This window comes from Aedes albopictus, chromosome 2 (genome assembly GCF_035046485.1).
Source record: "Aedes albopictus strain Foshan chromosome 2, AalbF5, whole genome shotgun sequence".
In the NCBI taxonomy this organism is placed as follows: Eukaryota; Metazoa; Arthropoda; class Insecta; order Diptera; family Culicidae; genus Aedes; species Aedes albopictus.
In genome coordinates, this window is record NC_085137.1 from 249,226,432 (window position 1) to 249,253,250 (window position 26,819).

The 26,819-nt window shown below is 43.2% G+C and overlaps 1 protein-coding gene and 1 long non-coding RNA gene across 3 annotated transcripts in view; both read left to right on the top strand.

Moving 5' to 3' along the window:
* Positions 1-26,819, top strand: part of LOC109424163 (E3 ubiquitin-protein ligase TRIM9) — a 540,509-nt gene that overhangs the window by 301,337 nt on the left and 212,353 nt on the right. The window lies entirely within an intron of this gene.
* Positions 385-2,200, top strand: LOC134287080 (uncharacterized). Its single transcript, XR_009997003.1, has 3 exons — positions 385-791; positions 850-926; positions 1,004-2,200. It is a non-coding gene; the product is annotated as an uncharacterized LOC134287080 (long non-coding RNA).

Sequence of the window (26,819 nt, forward strand, 5' to 3'; positions counted from 1 at the left end):
AAATTTCTAAAAACGGAGAAATTTAATCATGAGGAAGTAAATCATGCAGATGCTTTGATAGAATTTTTGGTTTTTGGATTTTTTTAGAAGAAGGATGTCTGAAGAACTTTCTGGTAGATTTTTTGAAGGAATCTCCAAAACATTTTCCAAACGAATGCCTAGAGAAATGTTTGAATAAATATCCAGATGAGTTTCTGAAGTAATCCCTGGGCGATCTCAAACAATCTCTGAAATGATTTATAAAAAATCATTGATGAACTGGTTAAGCAATTCATGCCAGATTTCGTAACCTTCTTCGTGCATTAGCTGACGCTCACCCCGCTGACGTAGCGCACGTTTCTTTGTGACACTTTTGGAGGAACAGAGGGAAGATTTGTAACCGGCGGTTCCAATTGCTACTTGCAGCTCCACCGCAAGGTATTTTCCTCCTCCCGCAAGCCCACCGTGTCTACCACTCACCTATGCGAGCGGGTGTTTTCCTCTTGTCGGCATAAAGAGTGAGTACCGATTGGGTCTCAACACCAATACGCTACAGAGTCGCACTTTATTTGCAGTAGTGTGAGCGCGAGCAAAAAAATAAAAGCTCGCCAGACGTTCATCATGTGCCCATGGATGAATCATGGTGGAAGTGTTGCCAAACTGGAAGAGCATTACTATGTTCGGTTTTTTTCGTGCTCGGTCGGACCATTTAGATTATTAAAAACCTCAGCTATCGGCGCGAAGAGATTATTCTGTCCGAAACACTAGTCGGAATAGCAGTGCGCGTCGGAAAAGTAATAGTTAATTTTTTTGTGAGTTGTGAAAAATTGTTAGTGGTGAAGATTTCTAATTTTAGTTCAATCTTTTCAGAATCGCATGCATAGTTAAGTACAAAAATACAGCATGCAAGGTTAGAAGAAGTTAGTGGTGCAAAATTATTGTATAAGGTTAGTGAGAAGAAGATGGAAATGAGGTGTGAAGAAGAATTATAAAATGGGATATTGTTTCTATTGTATTTGAATAGGTATTGTTAAACTTTTTGTTAATTTGTGAGAAGCAGATTTCGTGCGAAGAAAATTGTGAAGAAAAAGTTAATTAAGCGGTTACATTGAGCCTTTTGGTAAAAACGTGAAAGTGACGTCACTAGAGACTAATGATGGGGTAGGTCCTTCTGGTGGGCCTTTTTCTTTTCTATTACTTCTTGGCGGAGCAAGAGCGCCGTTTTCTTCGACAGGATCCCCTCGGCCATTTTCCCGAAAGAGCGCACCGAAAAGTGACCCGACACGCCAGTTTTAGGACAGAATTGGGAAAAGCGCCCGACACGTGGTTCGCCGGCCGTGTATTCCATTGTTCGGCCACTGTGGAGAGCCGAATCACCACCATCTTGTCGACCATTCGCATATCCTGCCAAGTTGCCTCGCTCCCCGCCAACTACGCCCCGCCATTATCATCGACCATTGTCCGGTCGATCGAGAAACCACACCTACCAAGCAGTTCTCCTACGAATATCCTGTGATCCGATTGGGACCATTGGATTCACGCTGGAACTCGCGAATTCAGCCTACAAAGAAACACCAGCCAACTGTCAGTCACCGTCATCCGCCCGACGGCGGCCACCAGGAGCTCGCCCCCCCAAGCGGCGGTTTCCAGAAGTGATCTGCAGCCTCGACTTTCATCCCGCACCAACGGCGGCCACCAAGAGCTTCCATCTACGCCCCGCTGTCGGTGGACACGCCAGCGACCACCAGAAACCCACCACCACCGCTACCTCCGCCATTCACCGCCATTCCAGAACCGGCAAGTACCCCATTCATACGTTGTGACGTCACTCAAAATGCCATAATTGGCCAATAAATAGCATGTAAACTAAATTGATTTGTAGGTAGCACATTCCGTTCAAGATTCAACTGTCCATTAGATTTCTCCACCACTTTTTCCCTTTGTTTCGCCATATCGGACTCAAAAGGGAGTCATCAGGCCTCGCCTACTGTGTTTCGGCAAAACATCTTTTCTTCCGCCAGCTTTTGAGCCCCCCCCCCCCTAGGTACGGCACTGTTTGGCAATTCATTCCACCTTGTCACATTGGTGGGCACGTGTCGCGCAACACACGTGCATGTGTAGCTCCTACTACAGGTGAGTACCTCTGCGAGCGTGTAGTGTTGAGATCTAAGGTAAACGACCCTGTAATTGTCACCTTTTCCTAGCCTCGGTGAGCAAGCGGGTAACAGATTTTCTGAAATAATCTGTAACATGATGATTTGATTTGGGAAGTTTTCTTCGGAGACCGTCGTTATAAAGTTGAAAATTGTGGGTTCGATTACTTTTATTAAACACCGCAGAATTGCAACAAAAAGCGATCGAGTACAGTGGCGTTTCGGTTTTATCACTAGTCATTTTAATCACTGCTCGCCAAATTCACGCTCGATTTTATCACGGTTTTCGTTTCGTTTTTATCACGCTTTTCCTAAAACATTGTGAAATTAACATAAAGCACAGAACATAAACATGATATTGCGTAACTGCTTTTTAAGGCTATCTACAGTCTGGATTAGTATTGACAATGAGATTGAAACAAGAATAGCTTTCTTTGAATGGAGAGGGTGTAAGAGGATTCTTAATTTCATAGCAAATTCATCCGGTTCATCGGCCGAATGCAAATTACGATTCCACAGGCTGGTCAGTCGAATGAAAGCTACTGTTCTGTCATGTAACGAACTGGTATATGTCTGGCCGAAGCCTTCGATACTACGCACCTAATCAAGCCAACGACTGGTTCCAGAACTGCATTATCTTGTGATGTCTGCAACTTCACCCTGCTACACTGCGCCACTCCACGCTCCTTTGTTATCCGCTTACGGAAGAACGCCGAATAGAGGAAAGCTACAACGCACGTCTGCCGCTCAATGTTCTTCAGTTCATCGTCTGGTTCATCGACCGAATGCAAACTACGATTCCACAGGCTGGTCAGTCGGATGAAAGCTACTGTTCTGTCAGGTAACGAACTGGTATATATCCGGCCGAAGCCTTCGATACTACGCGCCTAATCAAGTCAATGACTGGTTCCAGAACTGTGCATATCTTGTGCCGTCTGCAACTTCACCCTGCTACGCTGCGCCACTCCACGCTCTCTTGTTATCCGCGTACGGTGGCACGCCGAATAGTGGAAATCTACAACGCACGTCTGCCGCTCTACGTTCTTCGGTTGTTCGTCCGGTTCATCGGCCGAAAGCAAACTACGATTCCATAGGCTGCGTCCTTCAGTTGATCGTCCGGTTCATCGGCCTAAAGTAAGCTACTATTCCACTGGATAAGGAAAGCCACACGACTGAGCTTCCGTTTCAACGACTTTCTGGCTTATCAGCCATACAGCTCGTATGGCTGCTGTTTTGTTAGGTATCGAATTAGTATATGTCAGGTCGAAGCTTTTTGATACTGCGCGCCTAATAAAGTCGATGACTGTTTCCAGAATTGAATGCGTACCATCTGCTCCGCGCTGTATTCATGCTGCTTCCCCACATGTGAGATGCTCTTCTGGACTACGGCAGACAACTACTGATCATCTAGAGTCCATCATCCGGAGGAACCCCGAATTCCAATTGAATTGTTTGTTTATATTTATTTATACAGTTTGTTTTTATTTATATTTTGAATTTTGTAATTATTGTAAGTTAAGCATAAGTTAAAACACTTCCTTCAAAGAGAAACTTTCTCACTGGAAGTGTGCCATGAATTGTAAATGATATATGAAAAGAAGAGGAGGTTTTATGCCTTTGGGAGAAGAGATTCCGATAGAAAGAATTTCACTCCCAGGGGCTTTTCCCTGTTCCACAATAAAAACAATTAAAAATACAACTACCAAAAAAAGAAGCAAAATTAATTTTATTCTTGGTCAACTGTATATTTTTTTGAATACTAGCTGTCCCGGCAAACTGTTTTGCCAAGCTGTGGTGGTTGGACAACTGTTGAGCTTATTGCAGCACTTCACTCTTGATCATGTTGAATTTCTTTTTGGCTAATATAAATCAGTATTTTTACATTTTTAAGGCTTTTTCAGATGATTTTCATAACTTTTCCTATAAACATTGCCACTCTAAAGACAGATCGTACCGTGCAAAAATTATGCTGATCGATTCATCCGTTCGTTAGTTTTAATGCCTCAAAGTGAATTTAAACTAATGTATTTATATCTCAAGTCCTCACTAGCTTTTATGTACTGTATGTGTAAAAAAATCATAAATGATAAAATACAATTATAGTGATGTTCAGTCATTGTGCATTTCCCATTTCAGGAAAAAAATGGACATCTGTCCAAAGCTTGCAGTCCATACATTGTTTTAAATTTTGTATGAACGAAAGTCTACGAGGGGGGAGGGCGTCTCAGATTACCCAAAATGAGTCTACGTAGTTTACGGACTGTGCTCAAGCGTGTGAATAACGATTTAAAAGTGTTGTAGTTTTCCGATTTTTTGAATAAAATTCACTTTTTTTTTCATTTCGCTAAAATCACGGTTTCGCAGAATTCACGGGAATTGTTTTTTTTTTGACCGTGGTAAAATCGAAAAACCACTGTAGATAGCGGCACAAACCTGCACTATTTGTACAGAAAGATCATTCGGCAAATACAGCACAACCATTAACCACGCTCTATCAAGTGCTTGTCACGAATCTCTTAATTCCACTTGAGCATTTCAGAAGGGATTCCAGGAGAATCAATTCATATAGGTATTTCAGGGTAAATTCTCGGAAACATTTTATGAGAAAATTTTTGAACCTTTTGATTTTTTTAGGACATTAATGCAAATAACGTTATTGTGTATGTCCATTGCTCAAAGTATTGACTTTTGAATCAACCATACATCTTGTACCGACTTTTCGAACCCTCTAAGCAGAATACCCTCTTCGAATGAGTGTAATCAGTTTCGTACCTTTTAATTCCGCCCTATGTTGCTTATCCTTTGACAGATACGCGTATTTCGACTACCACTTGTAATCTTCCTCAGTGTCAGTTATCCAGTTATCAGTGGATAACTGACACTGAGGAAGATTACAAGTGGTAGTCGAAATACGCGTATCTGTCAAAGGATAAGCAACATAGGGCGGAATTAAAAGGTACGAAACTGATTACACTCATTCGAACAACCATACATATTTTTGGAGACAAAAAAAAATAGCTCGTAACCAGCTAGCGAGATTGTTGTTTTTTTGTTTAATTTTGCGAAAATAAAAAATGTATGCCAAGAACTCTGAGCCTTTTTCAAAAACTCAGTTTGCATGCAGTTTTTATATGTTTTGGTACATTTTGGTGTAGAATTTCATTAAAATAGCCATTTATGCAACAAGTTGCAAAATGATGATTTTTTTTCAGCACGAGTCGTACATTTATCCAATGAGACTTGCCTGATCAACTATGTTTAACATGTAATTCATCCTGCTATTCTTAATACACTCGAAAATGCACTAAAAATGTATGTTGGCAATAGTGTTGAAAAGTGCTGAAAAGCAGCACACAATTATCGAAAAGTAGTACTTACCGGCACTTTTGTTTTGAATAAAAGTACACCGTGTACAATAGCATGGCTCAAAATACCACATGTCAAAAAGTTCGATGGGCCCCCTTCTCATTTCATTCTATATGACGCCACGATGCTCTGGTCAAATTTTCAGCTAAATCCGTTAACATTAGGGCGGTGCTAAACTCATTTGAAGTTTGTATGGGAGTTTATATGGAAAAACATCGTTTTTAGCATTTTTCTCATGAGGGGCATTATTTTTACTTAAAACACATAACCGATTATATAGAACTATAGTTTCACATGTGCTGAAAAACTTTGTCGAAGACCGCAAAGTCATCCGAAGCTTGTAAGAAAAGATATCTGGTGGTGCTTAACATTTAACATGTAAAGGAATAACAATAGCAATAAAATCTCATCAAATGGGCCCGTACTGTCTAGGCTATAGCTTTTTTCGCAAGAGTCTGATCACGTTGCGGTCTTCGACAAAGTTTTTCGGCATATCCCAGGCTATATTTCTATAGGATCGATTACGTGTTTTAAGGGAAATTTGAACCCCTCAGAAGAAAACTGTAAAACACGATGTTTTCCTATATAAACGCCCATACAAACTTCAAACGAGTATAGCACCGCCCAAATGTTAACGGATTTAGCTGAAAATTTGACCAGAGCATCGTGGCGTCATATAAAACGAAATGAAAATGGGGCCCATCTAACTTTTTGACATGTGGTTTTGCCATACAATCTTGAGCCACCCTAGTGTCCAATAAGTACTCATACAAAATACAAATTTAGAAAACACATTTTTTTCACATCTGTAATTCATATTTTCAAAATAAATGCATGAATTGAAGGGTCACATAATACTGATTGAATAAAGCATATGGTTTAGAATAACGTTTCTTTCTATTTGTTTTCAAAAGCCTAGCAGAACACTTCTGTTTTCTGAAATCCGGCACGCAAGAAAAAAATTCGAAGTGGTTCGCATTCTATGGTAGCTAAATACAGTTCAAAACGTTAAATTTTGAGTTTTTATCCCAAGTATTGTACACACTTAAAAATATTCGCGGGCTCGGCTTTCCGCGCACAGCCGACTAGTCAGCAAACTCAAAAACTGATATCTTAGTTAAAACTGCATTTGTTAGCTGATTCTCAGCAAAGCAGTTGCCGAACCTTAGTTATGAACTGTCAAAGTTGCTGAGATCTCGGTTATGTTATTGTTTGCCGAGCGCTCGGCTGTGCGGATCTCGGCGAAAGTTTGAGAAAATGCTGAGATCCCGGCATTTCAAATTGAGTGTGTACCAAATGGATATACTAAGACTGAAACAATACAATTTTAATGATGATATGGTAAGAAATTTGCAAGTAAGCTGAACTTGGGTTGATTTGTTTGAAAATAACCGTTATAGTTAAGATAAACATCATTGTTGAGACGCCGCAGTGCCTCAAACGGGGAATTTCTTTCTCGCAAGAACGAACACACGGGTTTAAACTTAATCACTTTACTTTATTGCACTAAACTTTGCGTTGTTGAAGCCACGCAAACGCTTATACACTTCTACTTCGCGTTGTCGAAGCCACGCGAACGCTTGTACACTTCACTACTTCTTGACCGTTTGCCGGGTCAAATGATACTGTTTCGACTGTCGGGATTGGTGCTCTCCTTATATAGCACCCAAGAGTGCATCTAGAATTTTCCACAACATTCCCAAATAAAACATTCCAGAACCTTCCGTCGATCTGGCTGCACTGCCAGATGGAAGTCACTCACGGTCACTCACTCGCAGCATGCGCACCACGTTGACGCGCGCTCGCTCGCAGCTGTCATCATCAATCATCATCGTCGGTGGTGAGTGGTCCCGCGCTGTCGCCGAGTTTACGTTTGTGGGAGCGCGAGTGACGCCGTTCAATCTCGTAGGGGAAAGTGGGGCACATTTTCCACCGGAGCGTCCGATGGGCGCGAACATACTGCCCCCGGGCTGGAAGCATTCCTGTCGAAGCAACGGCATCGCGTGACGGTTGTCTTCTCTGCAATGCATTTGAAGCAGTAGTCTACTCATCGGAATCTTTCCTAAGCTCCGTCCTCGTCGTGGTGGTTGAGGGTGACACTTGGTGGGCACTTTGACACAAGATATCTCCATCAGTTTGGATAATCCAGCGTGTCCTTCCTTGGATGGGCTGAGTTGCTCAACGGTCATCTCAGAGCAAGCTTCCGCACTGATGTGCTCGCCCACCAGAGCTGTCCTCGAAACATTCGCAGAAGTCCTTGGTGGTGGTTTCGATTGCTTGGTGTGCCACTTCTTCGTGACCTTCAGTCTTTGAAGGTCGCGGAACTTTCCCTTCTCGCTGTTACTGCCAAAAACCGTGACACGTACAGCAGTGTTTGGAGCCACCTTCACGCTGTCTGCTGTAACAGATCCACACTCCATGGTCTTCATCTCGGACCCCTTGGAAAACATCGCTGGGATAACTAGAGGTATCACACATGTTGATGGCTTGGAGGGCTCCCCTAGAGCAGACTCCACTTGGTGGATGACTGTCGCGAACGATGGTTTTTCGTCCAACAGCAGCCTTGGTTTGTCAAGATCGATCTCCCATTGGATTGCAGCTGTTGCACCACACAATGGCTTTACGTGCGACAGCTTGAAACGCTCATCCTGAGCGGTCTCCATGTGTCTCGACTTTTCTGCAGTGGAATCTGGCAGGTCATCACTACACAGCTTGCAATGCTCCGTGTAAGCGGACTCTGGTTCCACGGCGGATGTCGCAGTGCGCAGAGGGTATTCTACGCAGAACAAATCAGAGAGCTCCTCCTGAGCGGACTCTGACTCTCTCGTGCTTGCCATGGACTCTATGGTACATGAGGCGTGGTTCGTCAGCTCCATTCCGGACGATCTAGTCTGCATTCTCTGGGGGAAGTCGGATCCTACGTAGAATGTCGCAGTGTGAACGGGCTGTTCCACACTGGACGGACCAGAGAGCTTCTCCTGAGCAAGCTCTGGGTACTTCACGACTGCCACTGTCACAGTCTCAGTGCTAGTCTCCACTCGACGTAGCTGCTTGAAACTGGTCAGCTTGGAATGCTCCTTCCGAGCGGATTCCGGATGCTCGACGGATGTCGCAGAATGGATGTTTGGATGTGGTCCCATACTTGGTTGTCGGGAGTGCTCCTCCTTAACACACTCCAAGTGATGCTGATGATCCACGTCATGCAGTAGGTCTCGGGCTGATGACCCATCAGATTCAGCAGTGTGACTTGGTGAACCGAAGTGCTCCACCCGAGCGGACTCCGACTGGCGATGGTTCCGGGCACTTACCGGTTTGCAGTGCTCCTTCTGAGCATTCTTCGGTTGGTGGTCTGATCGCACTCTCTGAGTCGATGGCACTACCCTGGACGCGTCGGAGAGCTCCTCGCGACCACACTGCGATTGGTCGTGAATCTGTGGCGTTCTTCCAGAAGGTCTCCAATCCTCGCTGACTGGTTGGATTTCCTGAATGGGTATCGCAGTGCCACTCGATAACGGCATACATGAATGGCTGGATTGCTTCGTCGGTGTCAACTCTGTCCGGAGGGAAGTCCGCTTCCAATCCACGCCTTGTCGATCTTTACTGCATGGTACGCCACATCTCGTTGTGTGACGCGGTTCCTTCGTACAGGACGACCTATCGTGTTCCCTGTAAACGTTATTCGGTTCGTCTTTGGACGTCTCAGAGATTGCCGGCGGCTCTAGACTGGATGAGCCGAAGAGTTCTACTGAGGTGGACTTCACCTGATGCCGGTTATAGAGGCTACCAAAAAGTCGGCACTCTATCGATTGCGACTTGGCTGGTGGCTGGGTAGGTGTCACAGTGTGATTTGTTGGCGTCACACTGGACCGATTCGAACGCTCTCCCTGAGCGAATTCCACGTTGTTGACGTTCGTCGCAACGTGATCCGACGGTACCACGTTGGACTGGTCAGAGAGCTTTTCCTGAGCGAGCTCTGACCGCTGCCTGCTTTGGAAGCTTTCCAAAACACGACACTCACTCTCGCTGAGTTGGTACTCACCAGCCAAGCTCGCGGATAGCTTCTCTATCCTTAGCAGCGCTTCGATGTGTAGCCGGTCGAAGTCCATTTGCAGCTCTTCCTGTTCCTTGAACTCCGATGCAGGGATCCGGTCCAAGATCTCCTGGTGAAGCTTAGCGTACTCCTGGTAGCACGTGCCTAGCTTCTTCTCGTACACCCGCAGGAGCGATGATCTTATCTTCGACGGGTCGTGGTTCGCCTCCACCAGGTTTCCGATGACGTATCGGATCTTCCGCGTGACCTGTTCACGGAGATGCATGAGCAGCTGTGTCTCATGCATGACGGGGTCCTCAAATTCCGGTGTGCGGTGTCTCATCTCGAATGCTTCACTTGGTTCGGGTACACTTCACTTCGACGATTGGTGGTTGGTTGACAAGTCCTCTCTTAGGTGACCACGCAGGAATTCACCGACGGTGCCGATCTACTTTGACCGGCGGAGATCCTCGACTGGTCACCTTGTTGACCAGGAGAACGATTTGTTAGGGACGAACGCCTCACTGATCGGCGGGAGATCTTCTCCTTGGTGTCTCGATGATTTGTAGGGGCGGTTCCGCTTCTACTGATACCTCCTCAATCAGCAGAAGGCTTTTACGGCACCGATCGCAAGGCTCGCTGACCGGTATAACTTTGTCTTCTTGGTGGTCTTGCCGGCGGCAAGAATGACACAACCAGTGCCGATCGTTCACTGACCGGCGGTAGATCCTCTCGCCCGTTGACCAGGGAAACACTTCTTCTGGGGCCGATGACCTCGATGATCGGCAGGAAATCTTCTCGTTGATGTCTTTGCCGGCGGCAAAGATGTCACTCTTGATGCTCGTCGTATACTGACCAGCAGAATTCCTCGGCTGGTCGCCTCGATGACCAGCAGGATGCTTCGCTGCGGCCGACAGACTCTTCGATACACTGGTGTCCTCACCGGCGGTAAGGATGTCACCGACCGTTGATGCCGATCGTCCACAGACCGGCAGGGATTCCTCGACTAGTCGCCTCGTTGACCAGGGGAACAACTCACTGGTGCCGATCTCCTGGCTGACCGGCGGAAAATCCTCCAGGGGAAAGAATCTCGGTTCCACTGATCTTTCCTCGATCAGCAGAAATCTTCGGTGTGACCGACCGACTCGTCGATCGGTAGAATTCTTCCAATGGGATGGTGTCTTTGCCGGCGGCAAAGAAGTCACCGTTGGTGCCAATCGTCCACAGATCGGCAGGGTTTCCTCAACTGGTCGCCTCGATGACCAGGGGAGTAACTTACTAGTGCCGATCTCCTCGCTTACCGGCGGAAATCCTTCAGGGGAAAGGGTCTCGTTTCCACTAATCGCTCCTCGACCAGCAGAAAGCTTCGCTGAGACCGAGCGACTCGTCGATCGGTATGAACCTTTCGATGGTGTCTTTGCCGGCGGCAAAGCAGTCACCGTTGGTGCCGATCGTCCACAGACCGGCAGGGATTCCTCGACTGGTCGCCTCGTTGACCAGGGGAACAACTCGCTGGTGCCGATCTCCTCGCTGACCAGCGTAAAATCCTCCAGGGGAAAGGATCTCGGTTCCACTGATCTTTCCTCGACCAGCAGATATCTTCGTTGGGACCGACCGACTCGTCGATCGGTAGAAATTCTCCGATGGGATGGTGTCTTTGCCGGCGGCAAAGAAGTCACCGTTTGTGCCGATCGTTCACAGACCGACAGGGATCCTCGGCTGGTCTCCTTGTTGACCAGAGGAACTACTCACTTGTGCCGATCCCTTGTTGACCGGCGGTCTCCAGGGATAGGGTCCTGCTTCCACTGATTGCTCCTCAAATCAGCAGAAGGCCTCGACGGGTTGGTATCCTTGCCGGCGGCAAGGTGTCGTTGGCTCCGGTCGGCTCGCTGACCGGCAGGGGTTCCTCGCTTCGATATAGAACCGGGGACTGTAGGCCGGTTCCACTCCACGGGCACTGAATCCGGTTCGGACGGACCAAATGTTGAGGCGCCGCAGTGCCTCAAACGGGAAGCTCTTGGATTTCTGGCGGGATGGAGTCTCGCAAGACCTGGGGTACCAGAAATCCTCCGTTAATCCGGCTCCAAGGACCAAAATGTTGAGGCGCCGCAATGCCTCAAGCGGGTAGCGTTGGATTCCTTCGGTATTCCGGGCGGGAAAATGTCTCACAAGACCTCGGGATGCCACGGAACACAGGGATCCTCCGTTGATCCGGCACGAAGGACCAAATGTTGAGACGCCGCAGTGCCTCAAACGGGGAATTTCTTTCTCGCAAGAAAGAACACACGGGTTTAAACTTAATCACTTTACTTTATTGCACTAAACTTTGCGTTGTTGAAGCCACGCAAACGCTTATACACTTCTACTTCGCCGACTGTTTCGACTGTCGGGATTGGTGCTCTCCTTATATAGCACCCAAGAGTGCATCTAGAATTTTCCACAACATTCCCAAATAAAACATTCCAGAACCTTCCGTCGATCTGGCTGCACTGCCAGATGGAAGTCACTCACGGTCACTCACTCGCAGCATGCGCACCACGTTGACGCGCGCTCGCTCGCAGCTGTCATCATCAATCATCATCGTCGGTGGTGAGTGGTCCCGCGCTGTCGCCGAGTTTACGTTTGTGGGAGCGCGAGTGACGCCGTTCAATCTCGTAGGGGAAAGTGGGGCACATTTTCCACCGGAGCGTCCGATGGGCGCGAACAATCATAAAACGTGAATTTTGAACAAAATTTACCACAATAGGAATACAAGCACGAAAGAAGTGAGAATAGTGTGAATTAACAAGATAATATGCAACCATGCTTCTTTAACACAACAAATCTTATAAAATCAGACAAATGAACATTTTTCTTTAATTTGCGTTTTATTTTGTACAACATAAACGGCTTCGTACTCATATAGACCGTTCCATCGTTGTTTTGCTAATTGAAAAGTTGACGTTTTCATAACGCAATGGCAAAAAAAATTTGCTTCAATTTTATATAAAATAAGATTTTATAGACATTTTGAAAATTGAAGTGTCCACTAAATCAAGATATACCTGTATTAGCATGCAAGACGAATAATAGTGCGGAATAGTTACTTGGGTATTCTTGGGTATTCTGGATCATTTGCTTTTTTTTTTTTATCATGGAGCATTCCAGTATTATTTATTGATACAAAATTTTATTTTCAATGAGAAAATTTTATGTTTTACCGGTACGGTACATTTTCTATAAAGTTTCAAACGTTTTCAATTATTTATGGGTAACAATGCACATTTTTATGGAACACATGTTCACTCTGTATGGATGCTTTTTGGTTTTCTATGGAGCATTTGCAATTTGCTGTGGTCACATCAACCTTTTGCCATTTTGTACTGAAAGAAAAACATGTGCACAACATTGTTATGGTCTTTTATGCTAAGGTCCAATGAACAAGAATACTCTCTGTTGGAATCGTCGTACGAACCATAACTGCAACAAACCGTGATGGATTTACGAAATTCGGGCGTTGCGAAATAGTATTCGTATGGCCCGCAACGGATATTTCACTTGGATTGACGATTTCAACTTTTTATTATCAAAAGGTCTATTTTTGCGTATACTTTCAGAATCTACTCTCGGTTAGTATACTTTCTTCAGAAACTCGAAACTCCATGAAAACAACATCAAGTCCATTTGTCCCATATTCAGTTTTGTCATCATAAGTTGTCCCATGTCCATTTTGCAGCATAATGTAGCGGTCAGGAGATTTTATATAAATTTTGTAAATAAGTCTGTAAATATTTAAAATAAGATAGATTGTAAGAGAATACAATCTGTCTCAGATAATTCAAATTTGTAAATATCCCTTAGCTTAGGCAAACGAAAAGCATTCATTAACAAACGCTTCCCGAGATCGAGGCCATTTGTTTTCTGGATAAGGTGGGAAAGGGAAAGCAGCACGACTATCGGTCAAGTTATCCACATAGCGGTGTAGTCACGATTGAACACGAAGGGTTTCGGGAAATGACGTACTTCCGGGTACGTCCGAGATCATTCACTTTCCCTTATCTGAGGCTACAAAGACTCGATCAGTTCGTCCGTGATAGCTCAAAGAGTTGGAAGTGTCCGCGTTTGCTCGTTAGTTCTTCGTGTGCCTGAAGTAGGTGTTCTAAGTGATGTTAGGTATAGTTAAATAGTTTAATTTTGTGTTTCGTTCCATAGTAGGCCAAAGTGTGCGTAAAGAACTGTGTGCGATTGTGAGGTGGTATAGATCTCAAGATCAAGGTGAGAAATTGTGCTCTTAATGTGCTCGTTGTGCCAGTGCTTATGCTTTTTGTCCCACCAGTTTGGCTCCAATCTCAATCCCGCAGATCTGCGCACCCAAGCGCAATAGCTTCCTTCCCCAACGGACGGAGAATACCCGGCAACCGCCAGAGAGCCGGAAGCGGACGGATCCGTAACCACATCGGTCCGAAAAGGCCCGTGGACCTTCAGGTGGACGAAGTCCACGCGCTGGTATGCCAATTGACCAGTAGGGCGCTGTCAACAGCCGAAAAAGCGCCACTGCGAATCGGCAACCGCCATTGTGGTCACCGAGCTGACGAACCGATCAACGAACGCCGCCATCAATCAACCAAGCCGGAGAGATCAACGACCCGGCATATAGGTCATCGACTGCTGAGGTTAAGTAAGCAGAACAGATCGGTGAGTCAACCTTTCCTTTTTTTTCGAGAAGTGCAGCGTCCGCTGAGGGCGCCGCGGAGGACCTTTTTTGCCAGTCGAAGACTGAGAAATGAAGCGCCTGTTGAGCCAACCAACGTCGTTTCGGTATGCGGAAATCTTTCCGACATCGTCTTGGAGCCCCCGGTTCCGTGAATATGCGTGCGTGAGCCGTCTTCGCCACCACAGCAGAAAAGTTTGTCACAGGAGCGCAGACAAATACGAAGCTGAGCTTCCAACAAGTGACGTCACGTAGAGAGTAGAGCACTGAGCACAGGTTAGGAGATAGGGAGTGGCTAAAATCGCACACAAGCTAAGAAGATGGAAATAGAGAACGAACACAAACACGCACACTATGAGTAAAGATTATAATAAACTTGTATGTTACCCTAGTAATTAAGCCCATATAAATCGGTTCGTTTCGTTAAAGCCCAAATAAATATGTGAGTTTCCTTCTTAGAAATTTGATTGTTTAATTTTAGTTCAACATCACTGCGCGGTTTGTTGTAGCTTCGTTTCCCGTCCTCCACATGTCGAGTTTGATTGGGTTGTCTTATGAGTGTCTTCCAGCTCAGTGAGGGATCTGGTGGTGAGAAGAGAGAGTTCTGCCAGTGATGAGAACTTCTCTTTAGTGGGATCGTAGGGGTTCAGATGAGATCTCTCACTGTCGTCTCTGAGTGTCGTCGTGATTGTGCTGTTATGTTGTGGTAATAGGGATTTCCCGTTTGGCCGTTTTAGATCGTAGCCAGCTGGATCGATCCATAAATCCTTTCCAGGAAATTAAATGGACTCGCCCTTTGGGAGTCTCATCCGGGCAATTTAAAATTGGGCTCGTGGTCTCCTTTCGAGGAGTGGCGCATAAGCCACGTGTTTTATGCTGGATCGTCCAGCAGTGGCTACAATAAGCTGTGCCATGTTCATTTATATTTCCTCAAAAGCTATCCCATGATAAATTTATACGCATGATAAGTTCGACAATGATTTTTCATAAGGGCCTAACTGACTTGATCGATTTCTCTTCGTCGACTCTCTCTTTCGCTAATAATTTGATCAAAACAAACAAAATCATTATTCTTTTTGTTTCTATAGCAACATGTAGTCGTCTTCTTCGCATTTCAACCAAAAAATCTTTGGAAAACTCAATACAAAGAGAGGATCGATGAAGAGAACTCGAAAATGTCAGTTAGGCCCAAATGAAAAATCAGTGTCGAGTTATCCGATGCTCGGAGGGAATCCTGATATGATTATGTAAAATTCAACATGGGACAGCTTATGCTGCAAAAACTCGACATAGGACAGCTTATGCTGAACATCTCACATGACATGGGGCAGCTTGTGCCAAGAAAATCCCGAAAATTGCTAGATTTATCGGCATTACAGTCCCACCAGAGTTTTTCTTAAAAAAAATCAAAGTAAATTGAATGTTTATGAAACTTTTTGATCATATTTCAATGATAAATACCAATTCTAACGCTATGCTGATGGATTCACTTTGTATTTTTATTACACTTGTCCATAGAGAAGGAAACAAGGCTGACATTTAAATCATGTGCCTCTAGTAACCCAAAAAATACATGATATTTCCCAACAATCTTTCCTAGGCTGTCATAAATGTGTTGTTTGTGAAGTTATTGATTTTAAATAGGGTTTTGGATTAATTAAGAATATTTTTGGTATTCTTGATTGATGCATTCAGTTCCATCTCACAATGCATTCCGCCAACCATAAACACGCTCTGCTGCCCGACGAATCCATTTGCATTAGTTTAATCGCTCCTCCACCCCTTCCGAAAACGGGACCTACTTTGGGTAATTATATGCAAATTACGTTTAATACATAATAAACAGTTCCATGGAAATCTAATTAACCGAAACCAGGACGAGTTTCCATCGTTGCCACCACTGCCGCCAATGCCGGCACCGCACGTGGGCATCAAATTGAACATCTCTGCAAATGCCGATGGCTAGTTGCCATGGAAAATGTGATTATTCATACAATATTAACAGCGCCATTGACGGACAGGTCATCACTGAATGCCAGCGTAATTATTGGATGATTAGGATATTTTATGCGCTTCTGGCATCGTTCATTGTTGATGTCGAATTGGACTCTGCGGGGTCAAATGAACGTCCTTTGGGGCCAATAATGTGAGAAAAAAGAGGAAACTATCTCCTTCTTATTGTACCTACAAGGACAATGCCTGCTTTTTACATGATTGTTCTATGAACCTTTCTACAGTTATTAACGGAGAGCTTTCTTAGTCAATCTACTATTTTTGCATTTGTACGTTGCATGGCAAGCACGAAGGTAATCTCTAGCTCTACTCGACGAACAGTTCTTTGATCGACCGGGACTCGAACCCATGAATTTCGGCTTACCTCTCAGCTGACATCAACGTACTAACCACAGTAAAATTTGCGATTCATCATCGATTCCAAATCGTCATAACTTTTATAATGGAGTGATTATTGCTATCATGACATAATGTATCATTATGCGATTCGCATCATAAAAGCCATTCGGACTAACTGAAGCTTATGGGCACTTAACGCGGCAAACTCAAAACAAGTGCACACCGTATCCAGCACAACGAGAACGTGAAGAGTCCATTCGAACTCCATTAAGCTAATGGCCTTGCAGCAGCTCCGAACATAGATCCCCCGACCCGCGGATAAATGAGCTTGTTATTTTGTTACTTCCATGTCAAATGACATAAACTCTTCCCATCTCGTCCGGGTCCGAGTCGTTCCGGGTGATGGAAGGGATAATCACTGACTGTGCAGCGAACGCATCGGATAGGGTTTAAATGTGCTCCATATCTCATTTTTGGGAGGGCTGACTCCCGATACGCCCGCGTTCCGTGTGTTGTCTCGATTCTGCACGTGGGAGACATGTAGGGAATTTCGCCCCGAGAGATTTGTTAACATCAAACGGCGCAATATTCGGACGAATGCTTCTGGAGGCACAGTGGTTTAGAAATTCAAGGGGCATCGCGTGTTGCTCCTCGGATAAGGTGCTTAGTTTGGTCTTCACTATGGCCCTGGAGCGGACCTGGTGTGACGGTTAGAACACTTGACTATCACGCTGAGGACCTGGGATCGAATCCCACTCCCGACACACTCACCAAATGTGAGTTCTTCCTTCGGAAGGGAAGTAAAGCGTGGGTCCCGAGATGATACGTTAATACAGACAAAAAAAAAAACTATGGCCCTGGAGAGCTAGCCTTAAAAAGAACAATAATGGCGATGGAAAGTCAACAAGAATCAGTGAAGTGAAACCAAAGGTGACGAACCCAGCGTAAGAAAAGGGATTGGCGTTCGGAAGGTCGGTGACTTGAAATTGCAGATCTCTCATCTTCAACGAGAGCATTCGCATACTCGCTAATCTTCTAAAGAGCTGACAGAAGTACATATATGGCCTCCACTTTGGTACGCATATAGCAGATTAGTGCATCTTATACGAGAGAATTGGCTCTTATATGGTGATGTATATAACCTGAATTGTACAGCACAAAATGTTAACTGGGAAGATAATGAGAGCAAAAAGTTTGTCGCGAAATGGGGCTGACAAAATCTGGTCCTTACTGTATCGTCATCATATCGGATCCATACCGAGTACACACCGGTAATGGCAACTGGGTCGTAGATATGGGCATCCAGGATTTAACGTCTACATCCTACCAGGGCTACGTGGTCGCTAAAGTCAATGGGGTCTTTTTCTGTAGTTGCTATGGCCGAACAAACAGTTCACGCAGATGCTGGGTGTTGACAGAGCATAGACCGGCAGTAATAGTGGGTGACTTTAAAGCTTGGGCCGTAGAATGGAGAAGTCGTATCACGAACCAGCGTGAAAGCAGATGCTAGAAGCACTGGCCATGTTTGATGTCGATCTGGTACTAAAACGGTACTAATGAACGAAGCGGAGTCGGTATCGATGTTATATTTTGTAGTCTTTTGTTGACTAAGGCCAAGCCCTCGTAGACGGAAGACAACATACTTCATCGACGAGGTTTTTCGAGAGGCGTTCACCTGCAAGCGATGCCATAATGCCTAGGTAAGTCCAATCTAGGAATGGAAGATCAGCGCGTACTGGGGGACTCAAACTATTGCGAACCTGTTCCATTCCTGTCTACGACCTAGGCGATGCTAGGCTAACTTCTGGAGTTTCGCAAAATTCCATTTCGTGTTCGATGTTATGAAATGTCATGTACTACGACGTTTTGATGTTTATGTTCCCAGTAGGCGTGGTCATCGTCGGCTTTGCTAACGATATTACGCTGAAAGTCTAAAGGTCCTTATGTCCAGAGGATGTGTAAAGACGAGCTTGGCTGGAATGCCGTTTCTTCGGCTATCGCTCAATTCATTTCGGAGCTTCCCACAAAGGAGATGGCGCGTGGACTCAAGGAGTGGCTAGTCCAGGTGCTTATCAAGAGGTGATCTAAGGGTTCGGAGTCAGCATACCGGTGGCCTGCGGTCGAACTCGATCCTTCAATTGAGCAAGTGGCCGCACAGAGAATATCTGATTGCGTCGCCGTCTGTACACAGAGGTCCTCGACAAGGTCCGGGGTAGCTTGCGGCCCCCTTTTTCAAGTCCTGCTGATAAGGTCTTACTTTCGGGAAAGTAATCGCGGGGAAGCGATATCAGTTGTTGATCATTGCTGTACAGTTTGAAACAGGCGTGTTGCGTGATAAGGCCACCCGGGAAACTGGCAGTGCACTGGTGTCCTCCTAAAAGAACCTGTCATAATGTTCGTTACTGCAAAGCTGTAACCTCGAGGGTGCGATCCCGAGCAGAAGGGCATACCTTTCAAATACCATGCGAAGAGCAACCTGTGCTCTAATACCTTAAATTGTTATTGCTACGTTATTCTACGAAATGTTATGAGAACATCACAATAACAGTTGGAGGTACCGTAAACCGGGGTCAAATTGATCAGCGGGGTGAAATTGATCACTCGGGTACTACATTGTAATTCCATACTAGGAACTCTTATGCGTCGTAATGATCTTAAACTTTTTACGTCATCTGATACGTAGATATCTAGAGATGAGTGTAGACATTAAATTTTTTAGAAAAAAGTTAGTTTTGCCTTATTTTTTCAAGGAATTTGCAATGTATTTCTCATTTAGCTGAAATCATTGCTGCTAAACAATCAATTTCTAATAGGACTTCCCGTGAATTCTATGTTTTAACATTTTTGTGGAGCCTTGGTTGGGATATTATGCAGCTAATCAGAACATGAAATTGTTATAAAAAGTTCATTTTATGAAGAAATAGTCATTTATTGTAAAATAAATTACTTATTTCAAATGAAATTGAAATAACGCCTACTTTTAGGCGTTCAAGGGGAAATTTCGAGATTTAATTTTGCATTCAAAGTATTAAATTCACTAGTTGTAAAATTTTAGACGCGTTATTCGGTATTAGAAGAGCAAAATTAAGCGGTGAAGGAAATTTTCCTTTCCAACCCACAGTGGTTCCATTTGTTCAGGGAAGCGGTCATAAATCATTTTCTTCGTTTTTTGAAGGGCAGAATCATTATAAGTGACCAGAAATAGCTTGTTATGACTAAAAAAGGATATTCCAGTTCATTTTCATGATCATCACTTGAAAAAAAAAATGAACTTTGGCCTTTTTTTATGATAAATGAAAACATCATTTAAAAAACCTTTATTTTGCACAGAAATCAGTAATCAAATATTTTTAATTATTGTGAAGATTGGGTCGAATTTTGAGGAATTTCTGCTAAGTATTGCACGTTAAAACATGTATAGCACGACTGTATCATAATAAATTCTTGTGAATAGAATCAGTATAAGCATTATAATTGTGATTTTATTAGTAAGTTCTATTTCTACTGCAATAAAATAAATATATAAAACTGAATATTTTTTCAGAAATAAGGTAGTTTGCATTGTCGGAACACAGAAAAAATCATCACATATCGAATTAGTATGTATAACTACAGTACCTAATGCCCAAAAGCGATAATTCTGAAACAATAGTAACAATAGTGCAATTACAGAGTCAATTACTTCTGGAAATTATTTTAAACAAATATTCAGGATTAATTCACAAAACGTACGTAAAAGGAAATTTTTCAACCATACAAATATTGCTTTACACAGTTATATGCCATATAATTCATGGGCCTGCATTTTGCACAATGAAAAAGATTCAAGTATCTGTCCAGTCGTGTTTGTTTCTTACAATTGCATTGCAACTGCTATCCAGTAATATAGTACATGGATTTTTAATCATGTATAGCTCTAACCCAATAAAAGAAATATATACAAATACCCCTCGTCATGGCAATTTATTCAGCGCCTGCTATTTTAAAAGAAACCAATTTGTACACTAAGATTTAACGTTAATGAATTTATCAAATATTCCGATTTGGGAAGGGAATATGAGGAGTAATTACGCTCTTTTAGTAAATATTACTAAAAGAGTGTATTTACTAATTCTTCTTCCAGCACTACAATATTAGGTACTGAATGGATTTTGAGGAATTTTTTTAAATGTTGGCAGCAAATGCAAAACTTCTTATCAAATTCCACAATTACAGAGGTAAGTTTTGACGAGGCCAAATACGAATGGTTGTTATGCAACTATTGAGGTATGAATACCTCAATACCTCCAGAAGTGTATTTTTTGTTCATAATAAAAAAAAAACACTTCCAAAAATTGTTTTAAAATAAAATAACCCTCAATTATTGTAAAAAGCTTTGAAATATCTCCTGTAAAAATTTCAGTTATTTTGGTACGCATTTAAGACAATTCCAGAAAATCTAGTATATATATAATTTTGTAATTACTTTAATACATATTTTTTATAAAAATAACGGGTAACTTCCAATACATCCTGCAAGCTTGTATGCAGATATTTGCAGCTACAACCTTCACAGATTGATTCTCCTACTCAAATCTGATCATTTGCTGGCGGACGATTGATTAAATGTGGTTAAGAACATGTTTGAAATGTTACATGAATTTTTATTATGTATATATTCTATTGGTAAAATTATGTGCCTATAACTCACATCCCCATTGGTCCAAAAACATCCAGATCCGGTTTTTAGCGCTTCGAATTGGAAGATAAACATCTATTCTGATTCTCTGCGTTGAAAACCAATTGAAAATCTACTTGCTTTTGTTATACGAAGACGCGGAGTACAACTCAAAAGTCATGTGATTTTTCGACAAATTTAAAGAATGTAAAATTCCATAACAGTACCCACGCTCTCATGCAAAATATGCAACAGAAACTTACAAAAAAATGGATTTTCTGCATTCTTGGAAACATTATTGATTTATAAAAATTATACAAACTCATAAATTAGACAATCAATTTTTCGATTTTTGGCCTATGGCGGTACCACTGTGCAACCGATGCTTAACTGTATACTGATCAATTTCGCCCCAAAGTGGCATTTCCAATATTTTGATATTTGAAGTTATTTAACTTGAAGTTTAAATATATTGAACAAAGTTCTGCCACATGGTTCCATGGAGATCCACTGGGTACTGGTTTTACAGAAATTCTTTTGGCAATATTTGAACAGGCACTGATGTTATCCGCAAAAGTTGTTTTAAAGTGATCAATTTGACCCCGGATTACGGTATTTGAGCAGAGTTTGGTATTGATGTAGTATTTGTTGGTTTAGCAATGAAAATTAGCGAAGAACAAGATGTGCTATTACATCATGAAGTCATCGAACAAATGAAACATTTAATAACAAGAAATGTTATTAACTTGTTATTCAATAACTTTGGGATACCAAATACAGCACTTGAAACTTTAGGTATGCATTCATTATTGAAATAACAAGACTTGTTATTTTGTAGGTGTTATTTATACAAAATTTTGGTATTCGTTTTTGTTATTTTGACTCTTATTACCACCTAATGATACCCTTCATTCAAGGTATGGTAGTATTTAAGATAAATACCTTGACATGTTATTCACTTGTTATTTTCCTCTGCTCGGGATGTGCGCTAGCCCCTTTTCGAAGCATTTGCTTCTTGGTGGTCCTGGAGAGATGTGAGGTTTGGCGGCAATGGAAATGGTTTAGTATTTCGAGGGTGTTGTCCTACCTTCTTCGTTGTCTCTTGGAGGCGGTCCAAATCCCACTGCCTGGGTTCCCGTTCGAGTGTTTGTTGAGCACAATATGCACTCATTGCTTAAGCTGAACAGAGCCGAACAAAAAGCCAAAATGTATCTATTAGAACTAGTATAGTTAAATAATGGTCGTTATGGGGAAGCATCAGAGGATACAAAAATGGCTGCCACAATGGCCGACTTGAATCCCTACTCACGTTTTCAAGAGCACCAATCTTAAAAAATATGAACAAATCAAGCCTAACTTTACCAAACACCGTATGTAAAGACTACTTGTATCATTCACCTTTGGGGATAATTTGTAAAAATATACCCACATTTTTCAAGTTTCTGAAATGCCTAATGCAAGGTTGCAACCATTCATTTGCAAAAATTTACATTCATTTGCTATTATCTCAGTTCAGAAGCATGCTATCAAAAAACAATGTATGGATGAATTTAACCTTTTAGTTTTATCTGAAAGTTTGCCGAATAACATTGGGGTCGCACACGCATTCCAAAGTCGTGAGCGAGCTGTGAAGGCAACTTTCCACAGCGTGAATGAAATTTATATTCACCGCGTGGAGAGTTGCCTTCACAGGTCGCTCACGACTTTGGTATACGTTTGCGACCCCAATGATATTCGGCAAACTTTCAGGTAAAACTACAAGGTTAAATTCATCCATACATTGTTTTTCGATAGCATGCTTCTGAACTGAGATAATAGCAAATGAATGTAAATCTTTGCAAATGAATGGTCGCAACCTTGGCTTAATGTATGAGTTGCTATGGGAACAGAGAACTTCCCCTTCGATTTTCCCCGATCGTAGATTTGTTAGATACGGTGTTTGGTAAAGTTAGGCTTGAAATGCGCTCGATTTAGAAAAGCTGCCTCTTTTTGCAAGTGAGCAAAACCAGGATAAACAAGTGCGGCTTGATTCGATGCTTCGTTCGTCAGAATAAATCTTTGTGCCCAAAGTTTTGTGCCTCTAAAGTTTGTATGCAAAATTGCAATGGGATTCCTTGATGTTTCACCTTAAGGCAAATAGTGTACTCGCACCTTTTGGTATACTTAATTTTGAACGGAAAATTTAACCTGATTGGATTTATTGCACTACTTTCTAAAACCTCAGTGATTTCAATAGTGTTATTTCACTATTCCATCATTTGATTATTCGCACATCTTTCTTCACACGCAGAAAAATTACGCTTGTTTATTTCTTTGCGTGCATGACAAGTTTGATCTACTGTGGAGTTTTTATAACATATATGATTAAAAAAGTGTGCTAAGAACAGTATTTGTCAGATCAAAATGCATTTATTTTCTGTTGTTTGGGCTTCAGGATATAACAAATAGATTCTGATCGGCGATAGTGTACACGCAGATAAATTAATAGTAAATACAATTAAATTCTAGTTCAAATCAACCGATTTTTCAATTTATATAGCGACAAACTGATTTGTAGTTTAAGCTGAACTGTTCCATTGTTTGATAAATGTTTCAAACAAGCGTAATTTTTCTGCGTGTAAATGGAACAAAAATCTCTATAACATAGATACCGATGATGTCATCATATAAAGACAATCAATCTGCTCTACAGATCCACTTTTCAAAAGCGTATCGTAAACAAAACCTTCACGCCATCAACCAAGCAAACCATAAGACCATAAGCAAATTTGCTTTCTGTCACGTCACGTCTGCCGGGCACAGTTTTGGCGCAATTCTTTATTGGCTCACGTCAATGATGCCTAAATTTATCCAATTGAACATCCAATATCTCCCCCTGAAAAGAAGAAAAGAACGCTCTTGGTACGCCACCACAGAAGATCAGAGCAGAGCCTAAAAATGGCGTTACACCATTGTAGCGTTGGGCAGCTTCCGCATTAGGGTGGGTTTTTTCGATTGCGAGCTTCATCTTCCTGGCGTAGCGTCCCCACTGGGACAAAGCTCGCGTGCTCTATGAGCACTTCACAGTTGTTAACTGAGCTGCCCATGATCGCATAGTTGACGTAACCACCATTGGCAATGTCAGCATTCCCAAGCTAATATCTATCGCATGTGCATAATTGTGATCAGTTGTATTCAATAGAGCACAAAATCCTATCACTAGCTAAATGTCAACGGGTAAAAAATCTTAAACTTTTCATTATTCATTGTTTAAACTTCAAAAGTGTGTTGAAAACTACAATGGGCGCTTACGTCAACTATGCGAATATGGGCAGTGAGACCATACTCTGCCAATGACCGTTTTGCATGAGCCCAAGGAAGTCAAATTCCCTTTTCAGATTGCTAGCTGTCGCACCCTATTTCACGTGCCCTATCGATTGGAGACCTTTTTCGCGACGGGGGTGGTTTCCGGTTTTCCCCAATAATACACGCAGCCATGAACGCAGATGCCACCCACCTAGGGCCGGAAACAATGTTCCAACTTTAACAGGCATTAGCATCACAATCAACGTCACCGTTTTCATCACCGTTCCCGTTTGTTATTTTATTTGTCTGCCATGTCGCGCACCGCGACAGGTGTGGAGGTGGAGGTGGTTCTGGGTGGGGTGGAGGGATTGAACCGAGTTCTCTCTCCCTAAGGAGTAGAAGCTTTTAGATTTTCCCGTTGTTTTCACCGTTTTCGCTATTATGCAATGGCGGCAGTTACGTACTACTTATCCCGAACCACCCATCGTTGCTATATTGGCTGCTTTACTTTGAAGGGAAGTTCAGAAATTGAAGTTTTATTACTTCATGAGTGTTTGTGGAGGTATTTCAGAGGAGGGGAGTTAAGGACGACTTCAACGCGCAGGTTAAATTTAACAACTCAGGCTATGAGCACGGCGATCGGAGGATCGCTCTTTCTTCCACCAGTGCACAATGTGGCTAGGATGGTTTCACGGAAAATTAAATCGAATACATTTGCATCTGTTGGAAATGGAGACAGGGCGTTTTTGATATCCGGAACAAAAGTCCGAGCATCATTTTCCAATCGGCGAAATCCGTCTGTGCTTTGCTTAAAGCACTCGACAAGAAAATAAAATCGGGTGTCGGTTTGACAAACGAAGTCTGGAGAACGTAAAATGGTGAGTCGACAATCTGGAAGGAGAGTTCAACATAGCTCTGGTCCTCACAAGTCATTCTACGGGTCAGTCGATGACAAAGGCCGCATGCTAAGAGATCATTCTCCACTTGATCGACCCACCTAGCTCGCTGCGCAACACGTCTTCTTGTATCGGTCGGATGACTCTCGAGAATCATTTTAGTCGGGTTGCTATCCGAAATCCTGATGACGTGACTCGCCCACCGTTGCCTCCCGATTTTCGCGGTATGGACGATGGTTGGTTCTCTCAGCAGCTGATGTAGCTTGTGGTTCATTTGCCTTCTCAAAGTTCCGTCTTCCATCTACACTCCGCCGTAGATGGTGATGGTACGCAACACCTTCCGTTCGAAAACTCCAAGGGTGCGTTGGTCCTCTGAACGTAGAATCCATGCTTCGTGCCTATAGAGACCTACCGGGCTAATCAGCGTTTTAAAGATATCGAACTTCGTGTGACGGTGAACTCTGTTCGATCGTACAGGGTGCGTGCGATATGTTTGCACTAAATCATATCGTAATCATAAAAGACGTTTTAAAAATAATTCGACAATAGATCTATACTAAATGATTTTTTCGCGAACAATTGTGATTATTTGGGAAGAAAAAAGTGGTCCTAATATCGATAACCTTTTTTGAACGATCCTGAGAACCGCTGCAAGCCCATTTTAGTGTTGTTCTCTATATTTTGGTCAACAATTGTGTTATTTTGGGTAAAACTAGAATATTTTTTTTTTGTACGAGGAGCTCCAATAGTATCGTCGTTATGTGTGCCGTTAAAAAAATATCCCATAAATTTGAAAAAGAGGTTTCTAGAAGACGAAAATGCGAACAACTTGAGTATAAATATATGGAGTAGCTGCATACTATCTGCATTTTCTCAGCTGTCAAGAACGCTTACTTACCTAACCGGTCAGGCTAAGGCCGGGGTGGCCTCTGCTGTACATAGTAGCCGCCTCCATTCCACTCGGTCCATGGCTGTTTGTCTCCAGTACCACACTCTGCGTAGGGTCCGCAGATCGTCCTCCACTTGGTCGACCCACCTAGCTCGCTGCGCTCCACGTCTTCTTGTACCGGTCGGATGACTCTCGAGAACCATTTTAGTCGGGTTGCTATCCGACATCCTGATGACGTGACCCGCCCACCGTAGCCTCCCGATTTTCGCGGTATGGACGATGGTTGGTTCTCCCAGCAGCTGATGCAGCTCGTGGTTCATTCGCCTTCTCCAAGTCCCGTCTTCCATCTGCACTCCGTCGTAGATGGTACGCAACACCTTCCGTTCGAAAACTCCAAGGGCGCGTTGGTCCTCTGCACGGAGGGTCCATGTTTCGTGCCCATAGAGGACGACCGGTCTAATCAACGTTTTGTAGATGGTTAACTTCGTGTTACGGCGAACTTTATTCGATCGTAGAGTTCTG